Source organism: Megascapheus bottae, chromosome 4, assembly GCF_031878675.1.
Source record: "Megascapheus bottae isolate mThoBot1 chromosome 4, mThoBot2.hap1, whole genome shotgun sequence".
In the NCBI taxonomy this organism is placed as follows: domain Eukaryota; kingdom Metazoa; phylum Chordata; class Mammalia; order Rodentia; family Geomyidae; genus Megascapheus; species Megascapheus bottae.
Window position 1 is genome coordinate 3,313,610 of NC_143512.1, and position 12,958 is coordinate 3,326,567.

Genomic DNA, 12,958 nt, shown 5'->3' on the forward strand with positions numbered 1-12,958 from the left:
AAGCAAAATCCAGTACCCATTACACTGGATGAAATAAAACAAAAAGTAAAAGCAGATACATTGAATGTGCTTGTGGAAGAATAATTGATCACGTTTGCACAGAACAAATCTTAGCAGAGAGAGTAATGTCAGTGGAAATACAGTCTCCATTGTACTGGATGAAAGACCACGATGAAAGAAAAGCAGGAAAACTAAAGTTGCTTGAGGAAATTTAAAATACCCCACTTAGACAAGAAAGATCTCAGCAGATAGAACAATGCTGTAGGAATTTCAAGGCCAAAATCCAGGACCAATTACACTGGATGAAATATTCAAAAAGTAAAAGCAGATACATTGAAGTTGCTTGAAGAAGAATAAATGACCACCTTTACACAGAACAAATCTTAGCACATAGAGCAATGTCGGTGGAAGAACAGTCTCCGTTGCAATCGATCAAAGACAGGGATGAAAAAAAGCAGGACACAGAAGTTGCATGAGGAAGTATAAATACCACACTTAGACAAAAAAGTTCTTAGCAGATTGAACGGGGCCGAGACATCAGTTTTGGCAGCGTAGGGGACAGTACATACCTCAAATCGAGCCTAAGTAAGCTTTAGCGACACACAGATCTCATTCACAGAGGAAAAAGGCAGAAATCCGGCACAAAGAAGACAGCTGGGACCGGTTCCAGCCGCTCGGAGCAGCCGCGGAGACAAAGCGGCTCTTCTAAATCTGAGGAGCAGTGCTTCTTGGAGCTGTAACCCGCCAGCTGCAGACAGAGCCACACAGAGCCTGAGGGAGCCCAGAGCCGACACCGGGCTGTGCACGGACCTGCCAGCTTCACGGAACCGGAGAATCCAGCAATTTGTGAGTACCACTGAGGAGAAGTTTCCACTTCTACTCGCAGATCGGCATTGGGAGGGAGCCCCTCCCCCACAAGCTGAGAGCAGCTCCATCTTGACTACTGGCAAGGACCCAGACCAAAGCAATTGGAACTAGAGGGGTGGTGCTGGCAGCGCCATCTTTCTTACTGGCAAAGGATTTCCCAGAGATCCCTTAGCCGGAAATCCCGCCCCAGAGCTGCTGAAGTCCGTCCCCTGCGCCAGCCACAGCCTGGTAAACAAAACCCGCCCCCCCCAAACCTTCAGCTTCCTTTTCCAAACAAACAATCAGATCCAAAAAAACCTCATAGCCAGATCACAAGAGAAAAAGCCTTTCTGAACTGTTTGGATCCTGAATTTAGTGGAGACCCAAGTTTCCTATCCTGCCCTGACCTCCCCCCCCCCCGCTAAAAAAATATATATCCTGAAGAAGACCTTTTTTTTTTCTTTTTCATTTTTATTTTTAAAATCCTTTTTTTTTTGGTTCTTTGTTTTTGGGATTTTTTTCTTTTTTTTTCTTCCACCCCTTCTTTCATTTGCATTTATAGGTGTTCTTATTTTATCTTTACCATCCTACCTACACTTTTTTTTCTCTTTTCTCTCCCGCATCCCTCTGTCACTGTGCTCGTTCCTGCAAACATAGTGACAACTCTGGGTACAGTCTGAATACAAATGATATCTATATTGATACAGTCACCTGCTTTTTAATGTCCTGGTCTCAACCCTAGTATTTCTTAAGTAAGAGCTCACAATAGTGAGGAACCTCCCCCCACCTTTTTCTTTTTCTTTCTTTTTTATTGATTTTGTTGTTGTTGTTGTTCTTTTTGCTTTTTTGTTTTTCTTTTTTGTTTCTCTGCTTTTTGTTCTGTATGGGTTTTTTTTTTTGTTTTCTGTGCTTGTTGTCTTACTTTCCTTTTTTTCTTTCTTTCTTTTTAAAATTTTCCGTCATTGAAATCTCCGATATCTACCTCCCTCTTTTCTCGACATATTCTTCTTATTACCCTTCTTACTTTCACAAGTTTTATCTAATACTTTCCAAACTTTGTACTCAAATTCGCTACCTGCTAATCAACTTAGGTCAGATATCCTTATGCTATACCTTTTCTTCATTACTATAATAATCTTATTCTTCTTGTACCTCCCCTGATCTCTCTCATACTATTTTTCTAACTCTGGTCCTCTGTTCATCTTTCAACCCTTATAATGCATGGATCTACACTTGATGGCTGTTGAGCAATATTGTATATCTAGGTGTTCATTAATACTCTAGGTCCAGAGGGACTTAAGTACAATAGAGATTCGATTGAGAGGCTCATTGTTTTGGTCATAAATCGGTGACAAGTGGTTGTATTAGACTGGTCTGTCAGTGTAAAAAAAGAAAGAGTGATAATACCAATCAAAAATTGTGAACATCTCGTGACTGCCAGCAAAAGAGGTCGAGGTTGGTTATATCTGAAAAACTAGAATCGTGTTTAGTATTAATCATGCTCCCATTTTCAAATGGGCAGAACAAGAAACTCAAGAAAATTGTCAAATCAAGGAATAATATCCCCCACCCAATATAAACAGACAATGCCACAGTCACTGGCATCATTGTTTTTGATCCAGTACAACTGAGACTGTACTTCCACTGACATTGCGCTAACTGTTAAGATTTGTTCAGACTAAACATGGTCATTTATTCTTCCACATGCAACTTCACTGTATCTGCTTTTCTTTCACTGTGGTACTTGATAAAGTACAACGGAGACTGTACTTCCACCGACATTGCTCTAACTGCTAAGATTGTTTTCTGTGCAAACGTGGTCAATTACCCTTCCTCATGCAACTCAATGTATCTGCTTTTACATCCGGTGTAATGGATTTTTCGGTTGAAATTCCCTCGGCCTTGTTCTATCTGCTAAGTACATTTTTGTCTAAGGGTGGTATTTTAAATTTCCTCATGCAACTTTAGTGTACCTGCTTTTCTTTTATCGTGGTGCTTCATCCAGTACAACTGAGACTGAACTTCCACTGACACTGCTCTAACTGCTAAGATTTGTTCTGTCTAAACGTGGGCATTTATTCTTTCCCATGCAACTTCAATGTATCTGCTTTTACTTCTTGGAGGATTTCATCCAGTGTAAAGGATACTGGATTTTGCCTTAAAATTCCTCCAGCAGTGTTCTTTCTGCTATGATCTTTTTTGTCTAATCAGGATATTTTTAATTTCCTCACGCAACTATTGTGTACCTGCTTTTCTTTTATCGTGGTCCTTGATCCAGTACAATAGAGATTGTACTTCCACCAACACTTCTCTATCTGTTAGATTTGTTCTGTGTACACATGGTCATTTATTCTTCTACAAGCAACTTCACTGTATCTGCTTTTACTTCTTGGAGGATTCCATCCAGTGTAATTGATACTGGATTGTGTGGTTGAACTCCCTTCGGCATTGTTCTGTCTGCTAAGAACTTTTTCGTCTAAGCGGTGTATTTCATTCTTCCTCATCCAACTTCAGCGTATCTGCTTTTATTTCATCGTGGTGCCTCGTCCAGTACAATGGAGACAGTACTACCAATGACACTGCTCTAACTGCTAAGATTTGTTCTGTCTAAACGTGGTCATTGTTTCCCATGCAACTTCAATGTATCTGCTCTTACTACTTGGAGTATTTCATCCAGTGTAATGGATACTGGATTTTTGCGTTGAACATTCCTCGGCCTTCTTCTATCTGCTAAGAACTTTTTTGTCTAAACGTAGGATTTTACTCTTCCTCCTGAAACTTCAGTGTATCTGCTTTCATTTCATCGTGGTGCTTCATCCTGTACAACAGAGACTGAACTACCACTGACATTGCTCTATCTACTAAGATTTGTTCTGTGTAAACGTGGTCATTTATTCTACCACAAGCAACTTCAATGTATCTGGTTTACTTCTTGGAGGTTTTCATCCAGTGTAATGGATACTGGATTTTGTCATTGAACTTCCCCTGGCATTTCCCTTTCTGCTAAGAACTTTCTTGGCTAAGCAGGGTATTTTATTCTTCCTCATTCAATTTCAGTGTACCTGCTTTTATTTCGTCGTGGTCTCTGAGCAAGTACAATGGGAACTGTACTTCCACCGACTTTGCTATATCTGGTAAGATTTGTTCAGTTAATGTGGTCGTTTCTTCTTCCACAAGCAACTTCAGTGTATCTGCTTTTACTATTTCCAATATTTCATCCAGTGTAATGGATACTGGAGTTTTTGCGTTGACCATTCCTCGCCCTTGTTCCATCTGCTAAGAACTTTTTTGTCTAAGGGGAGTATTTTAAATTTCCTCATGCAACTTTAGTATACCTGCTGTTCTTTCATCGTGGATGTTGATGCCGTACAACTGAGATTATACTTCCACCGACATTGCTCTATCTGGTAAGATTTGTTCTTTATAAACGTGGTCATTTATACTCCCACATGCAGTTTTATTCTATCTGCTTTTACTTCCTGGAAGATTTCATCTGGTGTAATGGATACTGAATATTTGCGTTGAACATCCTTCGGCCTTGTTCTATCTGCTAAGAACTTTTTTGTCTAAATGGGGTATTTTATTCTTCCTCCTGCAACTTCAGTGTATCTGCTTTTATTTTATCGGGGTGCTTCATCCAGTACAACGGAGACTGAACTACCACTGACATTGCTCTATCTACTAAGATTTGTTCTGTGTAAACGTGGTCAATTACTCTACCACAAGCAACTTCAGTGTATCTGGTTTTACTTCTTGGAGGTTTTCATCCAGTGTAATGGACACTGGATTTTGCCATTGATCTTCCTATGGCATTGCTCTTTCTGCTAAGAACCTTCTTGTCTAAGCGGGGTATTTTATTCTTCCTCATTCAACTTCCCTGTATCTGCTTTTATTTCAATGCTGTCTCTGAGTAAGTACAACGGAGAGTGTACTTCCACTGACATTGCTCTGCTAAGATTTGTTCGGTTAACGTGGTAACCAATTAAGCATATATAAAATATATCAGATAACAAGGTGAAATACTGTAACAATATGAGATAACCAAGGTACAGCAAAACAGATGAGAGATAACAAAGTACATTAAGGACAACAATCACTCATTATATGACTTTTGTTTCTATGTCCTGGAGGTCCTTACATTTAGCGTCATACTATATGGACTTAATGCACCTAGATTTTGTTCTATTGTGAATCTCTGCTAGGAGAGCCCAAGGTTTCTACTGACAAATGAGGGAAACCATTGAGCCTATGTTCCTTTGAGTCTGGCTTTCTTCACTTAATATGATTTTTTCTAAGTCTTTCCATTTCCTTACCAATGGGGCAATATTGTTCTTTCAACAGCAACATAGAATTTTAGAAGATGATAATTTTCTAAAACATGTATTTTAACTTTAGTTTGTTGAAGTGACAGGATCACAGTAACAGAAGCTTTGATTGTGATGGTTGATTTTAAAAGTAAAGTTCAGTGATTGTTTTCTAACTTCAAAAGCAATTCATGTTTGCTTTAATACATGGGAAATACAGAAAAGAAGAAATCATCACTTATTAGCAGGTACTACTGTCAGAAGTGTTCTGTTCTTGAAATTTTTATATAGCATAGGAAAGTTGAATTTGGTAAAACATTCTTCTGTGTTTATAGGGGGTGGGGTAACTACAGGAACCCTGCTGCTTGTCACCTGTGCTTCAGCCTGTACACACTCAGTGAAGCAAGCAGTCAGGAGCCAGAGGGCTCCTGGCCGCTCTGGCTTGGAGCAAGTGGGGTATGTCTCAGGACACCATTGGCTGACAGTCACATTCAGGGAGGTCCCTATTTGATGATGTGGCGGCCACTACTCAATCTGTATTTAGCGAGCACCTTTTGTAAAATAAAGTTAGATCTGCACCGAGAGTCTGGTCTCCGGAATCTGTGTTCCCAGGATTATTTGTGGGCTCCGCGGCCATCTTACCCTCCTCGTAGACCTCCGAGAAGGACCCCAACAATAGGGATTAATAGCTTATTTGCATTTTCTAAGTTTTACCTATAGAGTTTAGTATTTTAATAACTCTTTAGAAACATTCTGTTATAGAAAATGTTATGTTCTTATTTATTACTATAACCGTAGCTAATTTATTTTTAAGTCTCATAAGAAATATTTTTCTTTTTCTTTTTTTTTTGGTCAGTCATGGAGACTGAACTCAGGGTCTGAGCACTGTCCTTAGGCTTTCCTCAAGGTTACCACTTTCCTCAAGTACTTTACCACTTGAACCATAGCACCACTTCTGGCTTTTCTATGTATGTGGTACTGAGGAATTGAATCTGGGTCTTCATGCATACTAGGCAAATACTACCAGTAGGCCAAACTCCCAGCCCTATTTTGCTTGTATGTGCATATTCATTTGTGTGCATGCAAGTTCTTCAATATCAAGTTTTATTTTTATTTTATTTGATTTTATTTTTTGTTTTTTTTTTGTTTGTTTTTGCCAGTCCTGGGCTTGAGCTCAGGGCCTGAGCACTGTCCTTGGACTTTCTCAAGGCTAGAGCTCTACCACTTGAGCCTCAGCACCACTTCCGGCTTTTTTCTATGTATGTGGTACCAAGGAATCGAACCCGGGTCTTCGTGCATGTTAGGCAAGCACTTTAACCACTAGGCCAAACTCCTAGCCCCCAAGTTTTATTTTGAAAATGTGCTAATTTTACATTAAAGAAACAATTTCACCTGGTTATGATATATTGTATATATGTGTATTTGGTTATTTGAGGCTGATAGGAAAGGGAAGGAAACAAGATGAGTGGCGGGGGTGGGGGGAGGGAAATAGGGACCAAGACATGAGAAAGGGTATCAATGCTTGTTAAGTAATGCACCCTCTTCATGGTGAATGTAATGTCACCCTTCTATTAATTACAATAAAATAAAAGGAAAAATTAGAAAGTACAAATTTTAGCCAGGTTCCAATGGCTCATGCCAGTAATCCTAGCTGTTCAGGAGGTTGAGATCTGATTATCCCAGTAAAAAGGCAGCCTTGGCATCAAAGTCTGTAAACGCTATCTCCAGTTAACCACCCAAAAGCCAGAAGTGGAGCTGTATCACAAATTGTGCAGGTCTAGTTTTTTTTTTTCATTACAGGAACTATTTTATTTTATTTTTTTTATTGTAATTAGTAAAAGGTTTACATGATATTTGCCAGATTGAAGGTGCATTAATTCACATACATTGATACCCTTTCACATGTCTTGGTACCCATTTCCCTCCCCCCGTCATCCCCCACCCTTCTTGGTTTTCCCCCTTCCCTATCAAATTTCAAATATCCAAATACAAATAAATTCAATATATCAGATAACAAAGTGAGATACTATAGCAATATGAGATAACCAAGGGACAGCAAAGGAGATGAGAGACAACATAGTACATTAAGGACAACAATCATTCATTATAGGGCTTTTGTTTCAATATCCTGGAGGTCCTTTCAATTAGCTTCACATTATATGGCCTTGTGTATCAAGATTTTGCTCTATTGCAAATCTCTGCTAGTAGAGCCCAAGGTTTCTACTGATTATGACGAATGAGCGAAACCTTGCGCCTAAGTTCCTTTGAGTCTGGCTTATTTCACTTAATATGATTTTTTCTCTAAGTCTTTCCATTTCCTAACAAATGGGGCGATGTCATTCTTTCTGACAGCAGCATAGAATTCCATTGTGTACAAATACCACAACTTGTTGATCCACTCATCAACTGAGGGACATCTAGGTTGGTTCCATACCTTTGCTATGGTGAATAGTGCTGCAATGAACATTGTTGTGGTAGTGGATTTAGTATGTCCTTGTTTCTGGATGGTTGGGTAAATGCCAAGTAGTGGAATTGCTGGGTCATAGGGGAGTTCTATGTTTAGCCTTTTGAGGCACTGCCACACTGCTTTCCATAGTGGTTGAATGAGTTTGCACTCCTACCAACAGTGTAGTAGTGATCCCTCCTGGCCACATCCCCTCCAGCATCTGTTGTTATTCGTTTTCCTGATCCTGGCCATTCTAAGTGGAGTGAGGTGGAATCTTAGAGTTGTTTTGGTTTGCATTTCTTTTATGACCAGAGATGTTGAGCATTTCTTCATGTGTCTATAGGCCATTTTTGTTTCTTCTTCAGAGAAGTTCTTAGCAGATAGAACATAGCCGAGGAATGTTCAACGCAAAAATCCAGTATCCATTACACTGGATGAAATCCTCCAAGAAGTAAAATCAGATACATCGAAGTTGCATGTGGAAGAATAAATGACCACGTTTAGACAGAACAATCCTAGCAGTTAGAGCAATGTCGGTGGAAGTTCAGTCTCCGTTGTACTGGATCAAGCAACACGATGAAATAAAAGCAGATACACTGAAGTTGCAGGAGGAAGAATAAAATACTCCGGTTTGACAAAAATGTTCTTAATAGATAGAAGAGGGCCGAGGGAAGTTGAACGCAAAACTCCAGTATCCATTACACTGGATGAAAACGTCCAAGAAGTAAAAGCAGATACATTGAAGTTGCTTGTGTTAGAATAAATGACCACGTTTAAACAGAACAAATCTTAGCAGATAGGGCAATGTCGGTGGAAGTACAGTCTCCATTGTACTGTATCAAGGACCACGGTGAAAGAAAAGCAGGTACACAAAAGTTGCATGAGGAAATTTATAATACGCTGCTTTGAAATAAGATTATAGCAAACAGAACAATGAGGTAGGAATTTCAAAGCAAAATCCAGTACCCATTACACTGGATGAAATAAAACAAAAAGTAAAAGCAGATACATTGAATGTGCTTGTGGAAGAATAATTGATCACGTTTGCACAGAACAAATCTTAGCAGAGAGAGTAATGTCAGTGGAAATACAGTCTCCATTGTACTGGATGAAAGACCACGATGAAAGAAAAGCAGGAAAACTAAAGTTGCTTGAGGAAATTTAAAATACCCCACTTAGACAAGAAAGATCTCAGCAGATAGAACAATGCTGTAGGAATTTCAAGGCCAAAATCCAGGACCAATTACACTGGATGAAATATTCAAAAAGTAAAAGCAGATACATTGAAGTTGCTTGAAGAAGAATAAATGACCACCTTTACACAGAACAAATCTTAGCACATAGAGCAATGTCGGTGGAAGAACAGTCTCCGTTGCAATCGATCAAAGACAGGGATGAAAAAAAGCAGGACACAGAAGTTGCATGAGGAAGTATAAATACCACACTTAGACAAAAAAGTTCTTAGCAGATTGAACGGGGCCGAGACATCAGTTTTGGCAGCGTAGGGGACAGTACATACCTCAAATCGAGCCTAAGTAAGCTTTAGCGACACACAGATCTCATTCACAGAGGAAAAAGGCAGAAATCCGGCACAAAGAAGACAGCTGGGACCGGTTCCAGCCGCTCGGAGCAGCCGCGGAGACAAAGCGGCTCTTCTAAATCTGAGGAGCAGTGCTTCTTGGAGCTGTAACCTGCCAGCTGCAGACAGAGCCACACAGAGCCTGAGGGAGCCCAGAGCCGACACCGGGCTGTGCACGGACCTGCCAGCTTCACGGAACCGGAGAATCCAGCAATTTGTGAGTACCACCGAGGAGAAGTTTCCACTTCTACTCGCAGATCGGCATTGGGAGGGAGCCCCTCCCCCACAAGCTGAGAGCAGCTCCATCTTGACTACTGGCAAGGACCCAGACCAAAGCAATTGGAACTAGAGGGGTGGTGCTGGCAGCGCCATCTTTCTTACTGGCAAAGGATTTCCCAGAGATCCCTTAGCCGGAAATCCCGCCCCAGAGCTGCTGAAGTCCGTCCCCTGCGCCAGCCACAGCCTGGTAAACAAAACCCGCCCCCCCCAAACCTTCAGCTTCCTTTTCCAAACAAACAATCAGATCCAAAAAAACCTCATAGCCAGATCACAAGAGAAAAAGCCTTTCTGAACTGTTTGGATCCTGAATTTAGTGGAGACCCAAGTTTCCTATCCTGCCCTGACCTCCCCCCCCCCGCTAAAAAAAATATATATCCTGAAGAAGACCTTTTTTTTTTCGTTTTCATTTTTATTTTTAAAATCCTTTTTTTTTTGGTTCTTTGTTTTTGGGATTTTTTTCTTTTTTTTTCTTCCACCCCTTCTTTCATTTGCATTTATAGGTGTTCTTATTTTATCTTTACCATCCTACCTACACTTTTTTTTCTCTTTTCTCTCCCGCATCCCTCTGTCACTGTGCTCGTTCCTGCAAACATAGTGACAACTCTGGGTACAGTCTGAATACAAATGATATCTATATTGATACAGTCACCTGCTTTTTAATGTCCTGGTCTCAACCCTAGTATTTCTTAAGTAAGAGCTCACAATAGTGAGGAACCTCCCCCCACCTTTTTCTTTTTCTTTCTTTTTTATTGATTTTGTTGTTGTTCTTTTTGCTTTTTTGTTTTTCTTTTTTGTTTCTCTGCTTTTTGTTCTGTATGGGTTTTTTTTTGTTTTCTGTGCTTGTTGTCTTACTTTCCTTTTTTTCTTTCTTTCTTTTTAAAATTTTCCGTCATTGAAATCTCCGATATCTACCTCCCTCTTTTCTCGACATATTCTTCTTATTACCCTTCTTACTTTCACAAGTTTTATCTAATACTTTCCAAACTTTGTACTCAAATTCGCTACCTGCTAATCAACTTAGGTCAGATATCCTTATGCTATACCTTTTCTTCATTACTATAATAATCTTATTCTTCTTGTACCTCCCCTGATCTCTCTCATACTATTTTTCTAACTCTGGTCCTCTGTTCATCTTTCAACCCTTATAATGCATGGATCTACACTTGATGGCTGTTGAGCAATATTGTATATCTAGGTGTTCATTAATACTCTAGGTCCAGAGGGACTTAAGTACAATAGAGATTGGATTGAGAGGCTCATTGTTTTGGTCATAAATCGGTGACAAGTGGTTGTATTAGACTGGTCTGTCAGTGTAAAAAAAGAAAGAGTGATAATACCAATCAAAAATTGTGAACATCTCGTGACTGCCAGCAAAAGAGGTCGAGGTTGGTTATATCTGAAAAACTAGAATCGTGTTTAGTATTAATCATGCTCCCATTTTCAAATGGGCAGAACAAGAAACTCAAGAAAATTGTCAAATCAAGGAATAATATCCCCCACCCAATATAAACAGACAATGCCACAGTCACTGGCATCATTGTTTTTGATCCAGTACAACTGAGACTGTACTTCCACTGACATTGCGCTAACTGTTAAGATTTGTTCAGACTAAACATGGTCATTTATTCTTCCACATGCAACTTCACTGTATCTGCTTTTCTTTCACTGTGGTACTTGATAAAGTACAACGGAGACTGTAATTCCACCGACATTGCTCTAACTACTAAGATTGTTTTCTGTGCAAACGTGGTCAATTACCCTTCCTCATGCAACTCAATGTATCTGCTTTTACATCCGGTGTAATGGATTTTTCGGTTGAAATTCCCTCGGCCTTGTTCTATCTGCTAAGTACATTTTTGTCTAAGGGTGGTATTTTAAATTTCCTCATGCAACTTTAGTGTACCTGCTTTTCTTTTATCGTGGTGCTTCATCCAGTACAACTGAGACTGAACTTCCACTGACACTGCTCTAACTGCTAAGATTTGTTCTGTCTAAACGTGGGCATTTATTCTTTCCCATGCAACTTCAATGTATCTGCTTTTACTTCTTGGAGGATTTCATCCAGTGTAAAGGATACTGGATTTTGCCTTAAAATTCCTCCAGGAGTGTTCTTTCTGCTATGATCTTTTTTGTCTAATCAGGATATTTTTAATTTCCTCACGCAACTATTGTGTACCTGCTTTTCTTTTATCGTGGTCCTTGATCCAGTACAATAGAGATTGTACTTCCACCAACACTTCTCTATCTGTTAGATTTGTTCTGTGTACACATGGTCATTTATTCTTCTACAAGCAACTTCACTGTATCTGCTTTTACTTCTTGGAGGATTCCATCCAGTGTAATTGATACTGGATTGTGTGGTTGAACTCCCTTCGGCATTGTTCTGTCTGCTAAGAACTTTTTCGTCTAAGCGGTGTATTTCATTCTTCCTCATCCAACTTCAGCGTATCTGCTTTTATTTCATCGTGGTGCCTCGTCCAGTACAATGGAGACAGTACTACCAATGACATTGCTCTAACTGCTAAGATTTGTTCTGTCTAAACGTGGTCATTGTTTCCCATGCAACTTCAATGTATCTGCTCTTACTACTTGGAGTATTTCATCCAGTGTAATGGATACTGGATTTTTGCGTTGAACATTCCTCGGCCTTCTTCTATCTGCTAAGAACTTTTTTGTCTAAACGTAGGATTTTACTCTTCCTCCTGAAACTTCAGTGTATCTGCTTTCATTTCATCGTGGTGCTTCATCCTGTACAACAGAGACTGAACTACCACTGACATTGCTCTATCTACTAAGATTTGTTCTGTGTAAACGTGGTCATTTATTCTACCACAAGCAACTTCAATGTATCTGGTTTACTTCTTGGAGGTTTTCATCCAGTGTAATGGATACTGGATTTTGTCATTGAACTTCCCCTGGCATTTCCCTTTCTGCTAAGAACTTTCTTGGCTAAGCAGGGTATTTTATTCTTCCTCATTCAATTTCAGTGTACCTGCTTTTATTTCGTCGTGGTCTCTGAGCAAGTACAATGGGAACTGTACTTCCACCGACTTTGCTATATCTGGTAAGATTTGTTCAGTTAATGTGGTCGTTTCTTCTTCCACAAGCAACTTCAGTGTATCTGCTTTTACTATTTCCAATATTTCATCCAGTGTAATGGATACTGGAGTTTTTGCGTTGACCATTCCTCGCCCTTGTTCCATCTGCTAAGAACTTTTTTGTCTAAGGGGAGTATTTTAAATTTCCTCATGCAACTTTAGTATACCTGCTGTTCTTTCATCGTGGATGTTGATGCCGTACAACTGAGATTATACTTCCACCGACATTGCTCTATCTGGTAAGATTTGTTCTTTATAAACGTGGTCATTTATACTCCCACATGCAGTTTTATTCTATCTGCTTTTACTTCCTGGAAGATTTCATCTGGTGTAATGGATACTGAATATTTGCGTTGAACATCCTTCGGCCTTGTTCTATCTGCTAAGAACTTTTTTGTCTAAATGG